This window comes from Mobula birostris, chromosome 23 (genome assembly GCF_030028105.1).
Source record: "Mobula birostris isolate sMobBir1 chromosome 23, sMobBir1.hap1, whole genome shotgun sequence".
Taxonomy (NCBI): Eukaryota; Metazoa; Chordata; class Chondrichthyes; order Myliobatiformes; family Myliobatidae; genus Mobula; species Mobula birostris.
Genome location: NC_092392.1, coordinates 32,325,375 through 32,337,677, shown reverse-complemented (window position 1 = coordinate 32,337,677; position 12,303 = coordinate 32,325,375). Strand labels below are relative to the sequence as shown.

At 41.8% G+C, this 12,303-nt stretch overlaps 1 long non-coding RNA gene across 1 annotated transcript in view; it reads left to right on the top strand.

Moving 5' to 3' along the window:
• The window catches only part of LOC140186775 (uncharacterized), a 31,575-nt gene extending 29,940 nt beyond the window's left edge, over positions 1–1,635 (top strand). Inside the window, exon 3 of the long non-coding RNA XR_011882940.1 lies at positions 978–1,635. This is a non-coding gene — a long non-coding RNA (uncharacterized lncRNA). The remainder of the gene's footprint in view (positions 1–977) is intronic.
• The last annotated feature ends 10,668 nt before the right edge of the window (positions 1,636–12,303 follow it).

Below are 12,303 nucleotides of genomic sequence, written 5' to 3'. Positions count from 1 at the left end.
TGTTGAAAACCAATCTATTAAAATAAACAGTGTATTATTTCTATACTTGGCCTGTCTGCAAATGAAAAAAAGCACAGAAAGAAATACGAGATTTTTCTAAGACTCTCAATGAATATATTCCTTTCATTACTGTATTAAATTCATATATGTTGTTTTTATGTGGTTGGACAATAAGGAGATGAAATATGAACAAGAAAATGAATTTTATTTTCTGAGCCATTCTTTCATGCAGTAATGTGCCATTAGCATGTTTTAATAGTCGAACAAATGCCTCATACTAGACTGAATCGGTTACACATTGATAATTCATGTAGTAGTCTTGAAGTACAGGACTTACTGTAAGCTAATATTTATGGAATATCTTGGTAGTTTAAAATGAACTAACAATTCTGTCTCAAATCTTTGTGCCATGAAGAGAACACAACTTTCTTATAAGGTACATTGCCCAACAACAGGACAGACTGATCCTGTTCCTCCTGTCAATGTTGAAATATTTATAACGGATTGAATTGGTCATTTATTTACTTAGTTTTAAACAAAACCAAGGACTGTGATAGGCTTAGAGTAATTCAGTCTGTGATTGTGTTTTGCAATGTGACTTCAGGCCCAGTCATCCCTGAAACATTTTGACATATGAGTATCAAGAGGCGATTTACATTCACCTCGGAGGAAGTAGGAAGTGCTGTATTTACATACTGTTGCTTCTGAAGGCTGCCAAGAACTTCATCTGCTTTTCATTATGTTTTTTTACCCCTTTTTTTCCCCCCAAGTTCACTTCCTTCAGAAAAGTAACTTAATACCACTGCTGCATCTTTGAATTGTACTAAAATTGACGGAAATATGATTCCTCTTGTCACCAAAGTTTAAGGGAATGTGTGCATTTTCCCTAACTTAAACAATTTAGATTCTCAGTGCTTGCTTTTTAAAATAAATTTTACAATTCATTGCTTTACTAAATGTCTCAATTATTATTTCAGGATAGTAGTGATAAGATAGAAGAGAAGATGGCGGCACGACGCAGCGCGTAGCGGCCACTCCGGAATGAATATTGGTTATCTGTCAAGTAGGAGGCCATGCACAATCCTGATTTGATGGAGACGGACGTGAGAAGCATGGAGGAACATCTGGTGAAACTTCTGAAATGCCTGTTTTGCTGCCGCTGCTACTGTGCAATCCAGAATCTCCGGAGGGGAAAGCCCGGAATCCTCGGCTTTGCCTGTTGCTTGGCGGCCGGGGCCGGGGTCGAAGCGCTCGGCAGAGGTGGTGCTCGGCTTGGTGTCGGAGGGCTGGTCGGACACCCAAAGTTTTCGGATGGATTCAGAGTCGGCTGTGGTTGGGTGCTTCCAGGATGCTGCATCGGCAAGTTTGCAGTGCTGGAGGTTCATGGCAGGGAGAGTTTTTCTTCCTTCTACCGTCTGCGTGAGGTGATGGGTCTGTCGGGACTTTGAAACGTTTTTTTACCGTGCCCATGGTCTGTACTTTATCAAATTACAGTATTGCTTTGCACTGTTGTAACTATATGTTATAATTATTTGTTTTTTGTCAGTTTTAGTCTTGGTCTGTCTTGTGTTTCTGTGATATCATACTGGAGGAACATTGTATCATTTCTTAATGCATGCATTTCTAAATGACAATAAATGAGGACTGAGTGTCCTAATAATCTAATCTAATCTAATAGCTGAACATTTTATTTTCAAATAACATCATCATCACTATGTGCCATGTTGTATGACATGGGCAATCATGCTCATGACTATGATTGTTCTTGGCAAATTTTTCTACAGAAGTCATTTGTCATTGCCTCCTTCTTCTGGGCAGTGTCTTTACAAGAAAGGTAACCCCAGTCATTATCAATTCTCTTCAGAGATTGTGTGCCTGGCGTCAGTGGTTGCACAACCAGGACTTGTGATATGTACCAGCTGCTCATACAACCATCCACCACCTGCTCCCATGACTTCAGGTGACCCTGATCAAGAGTGGAGGTGTGTTTAGCAGGTACTACACCTTGCCCAAGGGTGACCTGCTAGCAGAGGGAAGAAGTGTTTTACACCTCTTTTAGTAGAGATGTATCTGCTTCCCGCCACCCTGTTTCAAATAAGAGCTTTTCTGAAAACAAAATGTATAAGGATTATAGATCATGGAGCCCAATATGTAAGGAGAATTCAAAATATAGTGCCTAGAAAAGGTATCCACCCCCCTCCCTTGGAAGTTTTCATGTTTTATTGTTTTGCAACATTAAATTACAAGGATTTAGTTTGGCTATTTTAAACATTGATCAACAGAAAAGATTCTTTCGTGTCAAAGTGAAAACAATTTTCTACAAATTGGTCTAAATTTATTACAATTATTAAACACAAAATAATTGATTGCATAATTACACACCCCCTTCGAGTCAGTATTTAGTAGATGCACCTTTGGCAGCAATTACAGTCTTGAGTCTGTGTGGATAGGGCTCTATCAGCTTTGCACACCTGGACACTGCAATATTTCCCCATTCTTCTTTACACTACCTTCCTAAGCCTGCCAGGGCCTCCTGCAGTGAAGCATCCCCACAGCATGATGCAGCCACGGCCATGCTTCATGGTAGGGATGGTGTGTTTTTGATGAAGTGCGGTGCTTGGCTTACACCAAACATAGTGGTTAGTCTGATGGCCAAAAAGCTCAATTTTAGGTTCATCAGACCATAGAACCTTCTTCCAGCTGACTTCAGAGTCTCCACATACCTCCTGGCAAACTCTAGCCGAGATTTCTTGTGGGTATTTTTCAGCAGCAGCTTTCTCTTTGCCACCCTCCCATAAAGCTGCAACTCGTGAACAACTCGGACAACAGTTGTTGTGTGCGCAGTCTCTCCATCTCACCTTCTGAAGCTTGTAACTTCTCCAGAGTTGTCATAGGTCTCTTGGTGGCCTCCCTCACTAGTCCCCTTCTTCCACGGACACTCAGTTTTTTGAGGACGGCCTGCTCTAGGCAGATTTGCAGCGGTGCTACATGCTTTCCGTTTCTTGAAGATTGGCTTAACCGTACTCTGAGGTATACTCAGTGACTTGAAAATTTTCATGTATCCATCTCCTGACTTGGTTTTTTCAAAAATCTTTTCGTGGAGTTGCTCGGAATGTTTTGTTGTCTTCATGGTGTAATTTTTGCCAGGGTACTGACTCACCAGCAGTTGGACCTTCCAGATAGAGATTTATCAATTGAAACACCTTGACTGAACACAGGTGATCTCCATTTAACTAATTATGTGAACTCTAAAATGAATTAGATGCACAAGTGATAATTTGGTGGGTCATATTAAAGGGGATGAATATTTATGCAATTAATTATTTTGTGTTTTATATTTGTAATTAATTTAGATCACTTTGTGGAGCTCTGTTTTCACTTTGACCCAAGAGAGTCTTTTTCTATTGATCAGTGCCAAAAAAGCCAAGTTAAACCCATTGTGATTCAATGTGGTTGAACAAAAAAACATGAAAACATCTGGTGGGTTGAATGCTTTTCATAGGCACTATATATATAGCCAGGGTGCCTAAGACTGTATTTATACTGTATTTGTCGATGTGGTGCGAAGAGCGAGTTTGTAATCTAGAGGGAGCAAAGGATGTTGGGAACGATGAGGGTAGATTGCCACGGGAGGGGTGGTGGGCAGATGCTGGAGAAGAAATGCCAGGAACAGGTCATGGCTCAGTTGCACACACACCCAGTCCTGAGAGACCAGGCGAGAAATTTTATTCCAAACAATTGGTTCATTGATCATTACAGTATGTCTCCCTAGTGTTCCCTTCCCCTCTTCCCTTCCCCGTTCCCTTTTCCCAACCATGATTCCCCTCTCCCTGCCCCCTTCCCACTCTCAGTACACAATTGAGACCCATATCAGAATCAGGTTTATCATCACTTACATATGTCATGAAATTGTTTATTTTTCTGGCAGCAATACAGAGCAATACATAAAATTACTACAGTACTGTGCAAGGGTCTTAGGCACCCTAGCTATATATATGTACCTAAGATGTTTGCAGAGTACTGTATATGTCACAATACACAAGGCTGAGATTTGTTTACTTACAGGCATGCACAGTAAATCCATGAAACACAATAGAATTAATAAGATTGCACCCAAAAGGACAGATAAACAACCATTGTGCAAAAGACAACAAACAGTGCAAACACAAAAGAAAAAGAAAGTAATAATAAATATCAAGAACCTGAGATGAAGAGTCCTTGAAAGTGAGTCCATTGGTTTAAATGTTAATAATAATAATAAGTACTTTATTGATCCTGAGTGGGAAATTATTTCGTTACAAAAGCAATATTTACAAACACACTTAGCAGTGTGCAGACTTAACTAATAATAAAATACAGAATAATTATATCACCAATAATAATGTACCAATGTACAGTAATGTGCAAGAATAATGTACAAAATAATAAAGCAAAGACTATTGCTCTATGATGTGTGTTCTCCTGTCGCACAGAGATGAACTGTTGTATATGCTTATTACATTCGGTAGGAAAGAATTTCGGTAATGATCCTTGTGACAGCAGAGCTGAATGAATCTGTTTGAAAGGGTGCTCTGCTGCTTATTCAGTAGGTCATGGAGGGGATGTGCCAGATTGTCCATAATGGATAACGGTTTGTTTAGTGACCTCCTCTCCATCACTAACTCAAAGGACTCCGTGTTGGCGTCAAGGATGGATCCAGCCTTTATGATGAGTTTATTTAGTCTTTTTGTACCACCAGCACCGATGCTGCTCCCCTGACATAAAGTGCACAGAAGACTGTACTCATTACGGTAAAAGATCTCCAACATCCTGCTGCACACATTGAAGGATCTCAGCTTCCTTAGAAAATAGAATTTGCTCATCCCCTTCTTGTAAACAGCCTTGGTATTGGTTTTCCAGTTAAATCTGTTGTTGAGGTGAACACCCAAGTATTTGTACTCCTCCATCTCCACCCCCAAACTTCTCCCAGAATGTATGCAGGATTCATCACGGTCCTCCTCCTCCTAAGATCAATCACCATCTCCCTGGTTTTTGGCACATTCAGGAGCAGGTGATTCCTCCTGCACCACTCCACAAACTTGTCCACCAGTCTTCTGGATTCCGACTCCTGCCCATCTCTGATACACCCAACCACCGCAGAGTCATCAGAGAACTTCTGCAAATGGCAAGACTCAGATTTGTACTGAAAGTCTGAGGTCTACAGTGTGAACAGAGACAGGACAGTTCCTTGTGGTGTTCCAGTGCCACTCACCACCAACTCAGATAGAGAACAACCCAGCTGTACAAACTGGGGTCTATCTGTCAGGTGGTCAGTAATCCAGGAGATAGTGGGTTTGTCTATGTCCATTCTCTGCAGCTTCTCACTCAGAAGAAGATAGTATTGAAGACACCAGCATCATCCAGGTGGGAGTGAGCTCTCTGCAAGAGGTAGATAATGGCATCATCCATTCCCACATGAGGCTGGTAGGCAAACTGTAGAGGGTCCAATGAAGATCTCATCTGTGGTCCAAGGTAAATCAGGACCAGCCTCTCCAGCACCTTCATCACATGAGATGTGAGGGCAATTGACCTGCAGTCATTAAGTTCAGATAGAGTCACCTTCTTGGGTACACGAACCAAGCAGGAAATCTTCCATAGCACCGGCATCTTTTCCTCACTCAGACTCACATTGTAAAGGTGCTGTAAAGGCTTGCACAGACCTTCAGTACCCTGGGGCTGATACCGTCCAGCCCTGCAGCCTTACCTTGATGTAGTCTCTCCAGCTGTCTCTTAACCTGACCTGTAGTCACAGTCAGGACGGGGAGGGCGGTCGTCCCCTTGGAGGCAGGATACTCCAAAGTTGGGGTGATTTGGAACACAAGCACTCACCAGAGGGGAGGGAGAAAGCTTCGGGGGCAGGAAGGGTGTGTGGTTTGGGCAAGTGGGAGAGGAGACAGCGGGGAGGTCCCATGCCGAAACTGTTGAAAAACAAGTTCAATTCATTGGCACTATACAGGCAGCCCTAATCTTCCTTTCCTTTAACCTTGAAGCCAATGATCTGCTTCATGCCCGACCACATGTCCCTTATGTTATTGTGCCAGAGTTTGTACTCCAGCTTCCTCTTGGAGGAATCTTAGCCTTACCTTCAGTTCACTCCGTACTCGCCTCAGTACTTGTCTATCGCCAGACCTGAAGGCTTTCTTCTTCTTCATGTTCGAAAGATCTGTCGGGTCTCCGGTGATCCAAAGCTTGTTGTTGGGGAAGCAGCTTACAGCCCTGCCTGGCAAGATGGTGCTCTCACAGAATTTGATGTAGTCTGTGATACAATAAATCATTTTGTTAATGTCCTCCCTATGTGGCTCACATAACATATCCCAGTCCATCCTCTCAAAGCATTGCTGCAGTGCTTCATTAACATCCTGAGTCCACCTCCTCACAATCCTTGTTGACATGGGCTGCCACTGGACAAGAGACACGTACCTGGGTGTTAGGACCAGGTGGGGGAAGGGCAGCAGCACTTTACGCATCCTTTACATTTGCATACAAAAGAACCATACATTGTCCCATGTAGGATAGCTGACATATTGATAAAACCAAACGTTAACGAAGAATGTCCATTCTGATATTGATGTCTTATACATATCTTGTGTCCTCCAAACTCAGTATCTAACGCTCGGAATACTGATGGTTCCAGTAGTGAAAGCAGTCCTTATTATACTGGGCGCATAAGAGCTACATGCTGCATCACTGCTTTATTGATCACCATAGCAACATGATGCCATGGATTAGGCAGCCAGTCACAAGGGATGTACCCACGTACGTCCTGCCATGGACGCCGACGCTAGGCCTTAATCTCAACTCCCTCACAACTATTTATGCAACTGATCTATCATGGTGAGTGTTCCTTTGAGCAGTCTGGTTAGGCCACATCTCAGGTATTACATTCGGTTCTGGTTGCCCCACCATAGGAAGGATGTTCAGGCTTTGGAGATGGTGCAGAAGAGATTTACCAGGATGCTACCTGGTTTACAGGGCGTGTGCTACCATGAGGGGTTGGACAAACTAGGTGGTGAAGGCTGACGGGAGATCTGATAGAGGTTTATAAGATTATGAGCGACATAGGTAAAGTATCTCCAAAAGGGCTACGACCTTGTCATTGGTTTGGAGATTGGACCTGGAGAGCAATGTTGGCTGGAGTCAGGGATTTATGCTTTGGCTCTTGGTAGGGTCACCGATGCCAAACAGACAAAGGGTAGAGGCCAGACGAAGAGTCATCCACTTGTCCTCCAGGTCCAGGGGTTTAGCTCAGGGCTAATAACTCTGACTGGTAAAACGAAACTGTTACAGAAACAGCCATGAAGAATTCTTCTACATCTGAGTGCCTCTGTTTTCCCTGAGTTTCCACGGCTGACGAGAGGAAGCTACTGACATGATGAAGGAAGCCCTGAACTCCACCAGAGATGGAGGACCTTTATTGCTGCCCTAAACGCAGTGGTGTAATGGGCAGTAAGTAAGGGCAGAGTAGACAGGGAGTAGCTTTCTTCCCAGGGTAGGAATGTCTAATACCAGAGGGCATGCATTGAGGGTGAGAGGGCGTAGGTTCAAAGGAGACGTGACGGGTTAATTTTTTACTCAGAAAAGTGGTGGATGCCTGGAATGTGCTGCCTGGTATGGTGGTAGAGGCAAATAGTTTAGAGGCTTTTAAGAGAAGTTTAGATGGACACATGATCATGAGGAAAATGGAGGGATATGGACATTGTGCAGGTAGGAGGGATTCATTTTTGGGTATCTTTTTATTTGCTCTTTTGTTGGTTTAGCACAATATTGTGGGCCAAAAGGCCTGTTCCTGTGCAGTGCTATTCTATGTTATGTGTTATTTTTAACATCTAACACTCTTCCTGCTAATCAGCATGGCAAAGAGAAGTTGTGGGAGTTCCCTTGGGAACTGCACGGGTCTTACTTTAGCTTATGACTCAGGGCGTGAACCACTATGATGCTGTGCTGTGTAAATTCTTCACCAATGTTGTTTATTTGATGAGGTGTTGGCTCTGCATATAGTGCAGGTTTAGAGCACAAAGAACGGGTGAAATCCAATTTCTATAGTTTATGTTCAGATGAATACAATTAATATATTTAACTTTATTATACAACAATTATAACAATGTATTACGATTATAAAATATATTAAGGGGTGTCATGGTAGCACAGTGGCTAGCACAACGCACCAGTGACCAGGATTCAATTCCCGACGCTGCCTGTAAGGGGTTTCTATGTTCTCACTGTGACCACAGGTTTCCTCCAGGTGCTCTGGTTTCCTTCCACATTATAAAGACGTATCAGTTGGTAGGTTAATTGGTCATTGCAAACTGTCCTGCGATTAGGCTAGGACTAAATTAAGGGATTCCTGGGTGGAGTGGCTTGAAGGGCTGGGAGGGCCTATTCTGCGCAGCATCTCAATAAGTTTATAAATATTCTGCAGATGCTGGATATCCAGAGCAACACACACAAGATGCTGGAGGAACTCAGCAGGTCAGGCAGCATCTATAGAAATGAATAAATAGTCGAGGTTTCAGGCCAAGATCCTTCTTCAGGACTGGAAAGGAAGGGGGAAGAAGCCAGAAATGTATTAATATTAATATCATAATTCAACAATTTACATGAAATATAAGAAAATTTAAGCTTCAGTGGGTGCAAGAAAATGTAACTAATTGCATTTTTTTGATCATCAGCAAGACAGGAGGCCCAATGTGTTCTAAGAACCTTTGCTTCCTTGTAATGAAGGTCAAGTCATTTCCTAGAAATCTATTATCTTATCTGCAATGTAACTGCTTTTCACTTGTGGGTTAGCAACCTGTTGGGTTCTGTAATCAATTGTGTAAATTGTTAGACTGTTTGAAGCCAGTCATGGTTCAGACTAATCAACGGTCTTTCAAAAATGTATGTCCCCACAAAAAGGACACCCGAAAGAACACTGACTAATATTGACAGATAAGACACAGTGTTTACAGCACTGGCTGCCAGTGACTCGTGGTGTTCCACAGGGACCGGCGTTGAAAGAGCTCACATATGAGGAACACTTGGTGACTCTGGACCTAGACTTGCTGAAGTTTAGAAGGACGGTGGGGTGGGGTTAGATCTCATTGAAACCTTCCGAAAACTGCAAGGTCCATGTAGGGTGGACTTGTAGAGAGTGAGTGCCATGGTGGAGGAGTCTAAGACCAGGGGGCACAGACTGAAAATAAAAGGATGTCCCTTTAGAACAGAGATGAGGAGGAATTTATTCAGCCAGAGGGTAGAATTCATTGCCAGAGATGGCTGTGGAGGCCAAGTCATTGCGTATATTTAAAGTGGAGGTTGATAGGTCCTTGATTGCTAAGTGTGTCAAAGTCATGGAGACAAGGCAAGAGAACGGGGTTGCGAGGCAATAATAACTCGGCCACAGAGCAGACCAGATCGGCTGAATTGTCTAATTCTGCTCTTATGTCTTATGGTCTTGTTGCTTTATGGTCTAATAGGATAGGATGTTGGGCTAGTATAGGAAAGATCTCCTAGTTTTGCTAACTATATACAATGCTGGAATACCACTCCTGACTTTGGTCCAACAGTCAGTGATTCTTTTCAATCCCCGCTTTTTCTGAGAATTTCAGTAGACAACATTAAACTTATAAATCAATAATATTTTAGGCATACAATCTTATTAAAATATTTAACTGAAGATTCCACTTTCTAAGAGATTGTTATTAATGAAAATAAATCAGTTAGAGGTAGGCTGAATCAGAGTTTGAAATTTTGCATTTTATCTTCCCACCGAAACAAGAACATCCACTTTTTTGAGGGCTTAAATTATCCCACCAGTCAAACTACCATCACCAGATGTACTGTGGAGAGCAGGATAACTGGCTGCATCACCATCTGGCATGGTGGTGAGGAGGGGGTGCGTGCTACTACACAGGATTGAAATACGTTGCAGAGCTGTAAACTTAGTCAGCTCCATCATGGGCACTAGCCTTCGTAGTATCCAGGACATCTTCAAGTAGCGATGCCTCAAAAAGGCGGCATCCATTATTAAGGATCCCCATCACCCAGGACATGTCCTCTTCTCATTGCTAACATCAGGGAGGAGGTACAGAAGCCTGATGGACGAGGTACCATCAGGCACACACTCAACGATTCAGGGACAGCTTCTTCCCCTCTGCCATGAACATTACCCCACTTTTTTATTTCTTGGTCTTTTTTTTGCACTTGGCAAACTCTATAGATATGTGGTGGAAAGAGTACTGACTGGCTGCGATAGGCCTGGTCTGGGAACACCAATATCATTGAGTGGAAAATCCTCCAAAAAATAGCGGATTTGGCCCAGTACATCATGGGTAAAACCCTCCCAACCATTGAGCACATCTACATGAAACGTTGCCGTAGAAAAGCAGCATCCACCATCAAAGATCCTCACCACCCAGGCCATGCTCTTTTCTCACTGCTGCCATCAGGTAGAAGGTACAAGTGCCTCAGGAATCACACCGCCAGGTTCAAGAACAGTTACTACCCCTCAACCATCAGATTCTTGAACAAAAGGGGATAGCTACACTCATTTAAGGACTCTTATATTGTTATTTCATGCTCATTATTTATTGCTATTTATTCATATCTGCATTTTCACAGTTTTTTTCACAGTTAACAGTTCATGATGTTTACAGTTTGCGGTTACTGTTCTATAGATTTGCTGAGTATGTCTGCAGAAAAAGAATCTCAGGGTTGTATGTGGTGACGTACAAAAAATTTTACTTTGAACTTTTGAACTTTGATCACTACCTATTTAATTTAGCTATTATATATATATATTTACTGTAATTCAGTTTTTTCCTCTGTTATTATTATTTATTGCATTGCATGGATGCCACAAAGCTAACAAATTGCATGTCATATGCCGGTGATATTAAACCTGATTCCGATTCTGCTCAGAGAATTTTGCATCACACAAAATGCAGAGAATTCACGTCATTTAAATCGTATTTCAGTTTATATCAGATGAAAAACTTCGAAAATCCTCCTAGCAAAATACATGGGAAATTCTACTCTGAACAGGTACAATGTCCCTCATTATTGGAACAATCTCTCCAATCTCTGTAAACTTCCAAATAGCTATTTGTCAGCAACTTTTCTAATGGTCAGTATGTCCTCATTTAAAAGGAAATTGAAATACAGGTAAGTGCTATTAATGTTAAATATTTCCCAGTAAGATTCCCAAGTACGCCCAATTTACATGTGTTCCCATTTATAACTTCCCTATAACATATTCTTAACTAGTAGCTTACTAATTTGACATTCTTAAGTCTTGTCCGATTCACAACAAAGTCAAGTCACCATGAAGTAAGTTGCATAGCTCTTCCAAAATAACACACATGTGTGGTCCACTTATCTGGAACAAAGGTAGGTTCAAAGTTCAAAAGTAAAATTCAAAGTAAATTTTGTTATCAAGCTACATAAAAGTCAGTTAGATTCATTTTCCTCTGGGCATACTCAGCAAATCTATAGAATAGTAACTATAATAGGATCAATGAAAGATCAACCAGAGTGCAGAAGACAACAAACTGTGCACATACAAATATAAATAATTAGCAACAAGTAATGAGAACATGAGATGATTAGATAAACAGTCCTTAAAATAAGATCATTTTTTGTGGGAATGTCTCAATGGATGGGCAAGTGAATTTAGTTATTCCCTTTCGTTCAAGAGCCTGATGGTTGAATGGTAGTAGTTGTTCTTGAACCTGGTGGTGCAAGTCCTGAGACTCTTGTACCTTCTACTTTAAGGCAGCAGCGTGAAAAGAGCATGACCTGGGTGGTGAGGATCCCTGACGATGGATGCTTCTTTTCTACAACACTGTTCTACATAGATATGCTCAGTGGTTGGGAGGGCTTTACCTATGGTGTACTGGCCCGAATCCATTACCTTTTGTAGGATTTTCTGTTCAAGGGCATTGGTGTTTCCACACAAGGCCATGATGCAACCAGTCAATACACTTTCTACTACACATCTATAGAAATTTGTCAAAGTTTTAGATGTCATATTGCATCTCATGTAAACTATCTCTGTCTGTCATTTATTGATAAGTTGCTTTATTTACCAGTTTATCTTCTTCCTGATTTAGTCATTAAAAATGCTCAGAATTATACGGCAGCTACATTTTTCTTTATTTTTCTCGTGGTAGTTTTCTTCTTTACAATTATAGTCACAGCCTGCTATGGAAACATCAATGCCCTTTAATGGAAAATCTTACAAGGGTAGTGGGTACTGCCCAGTCCATCACAGGTAAAGCTCTCCCA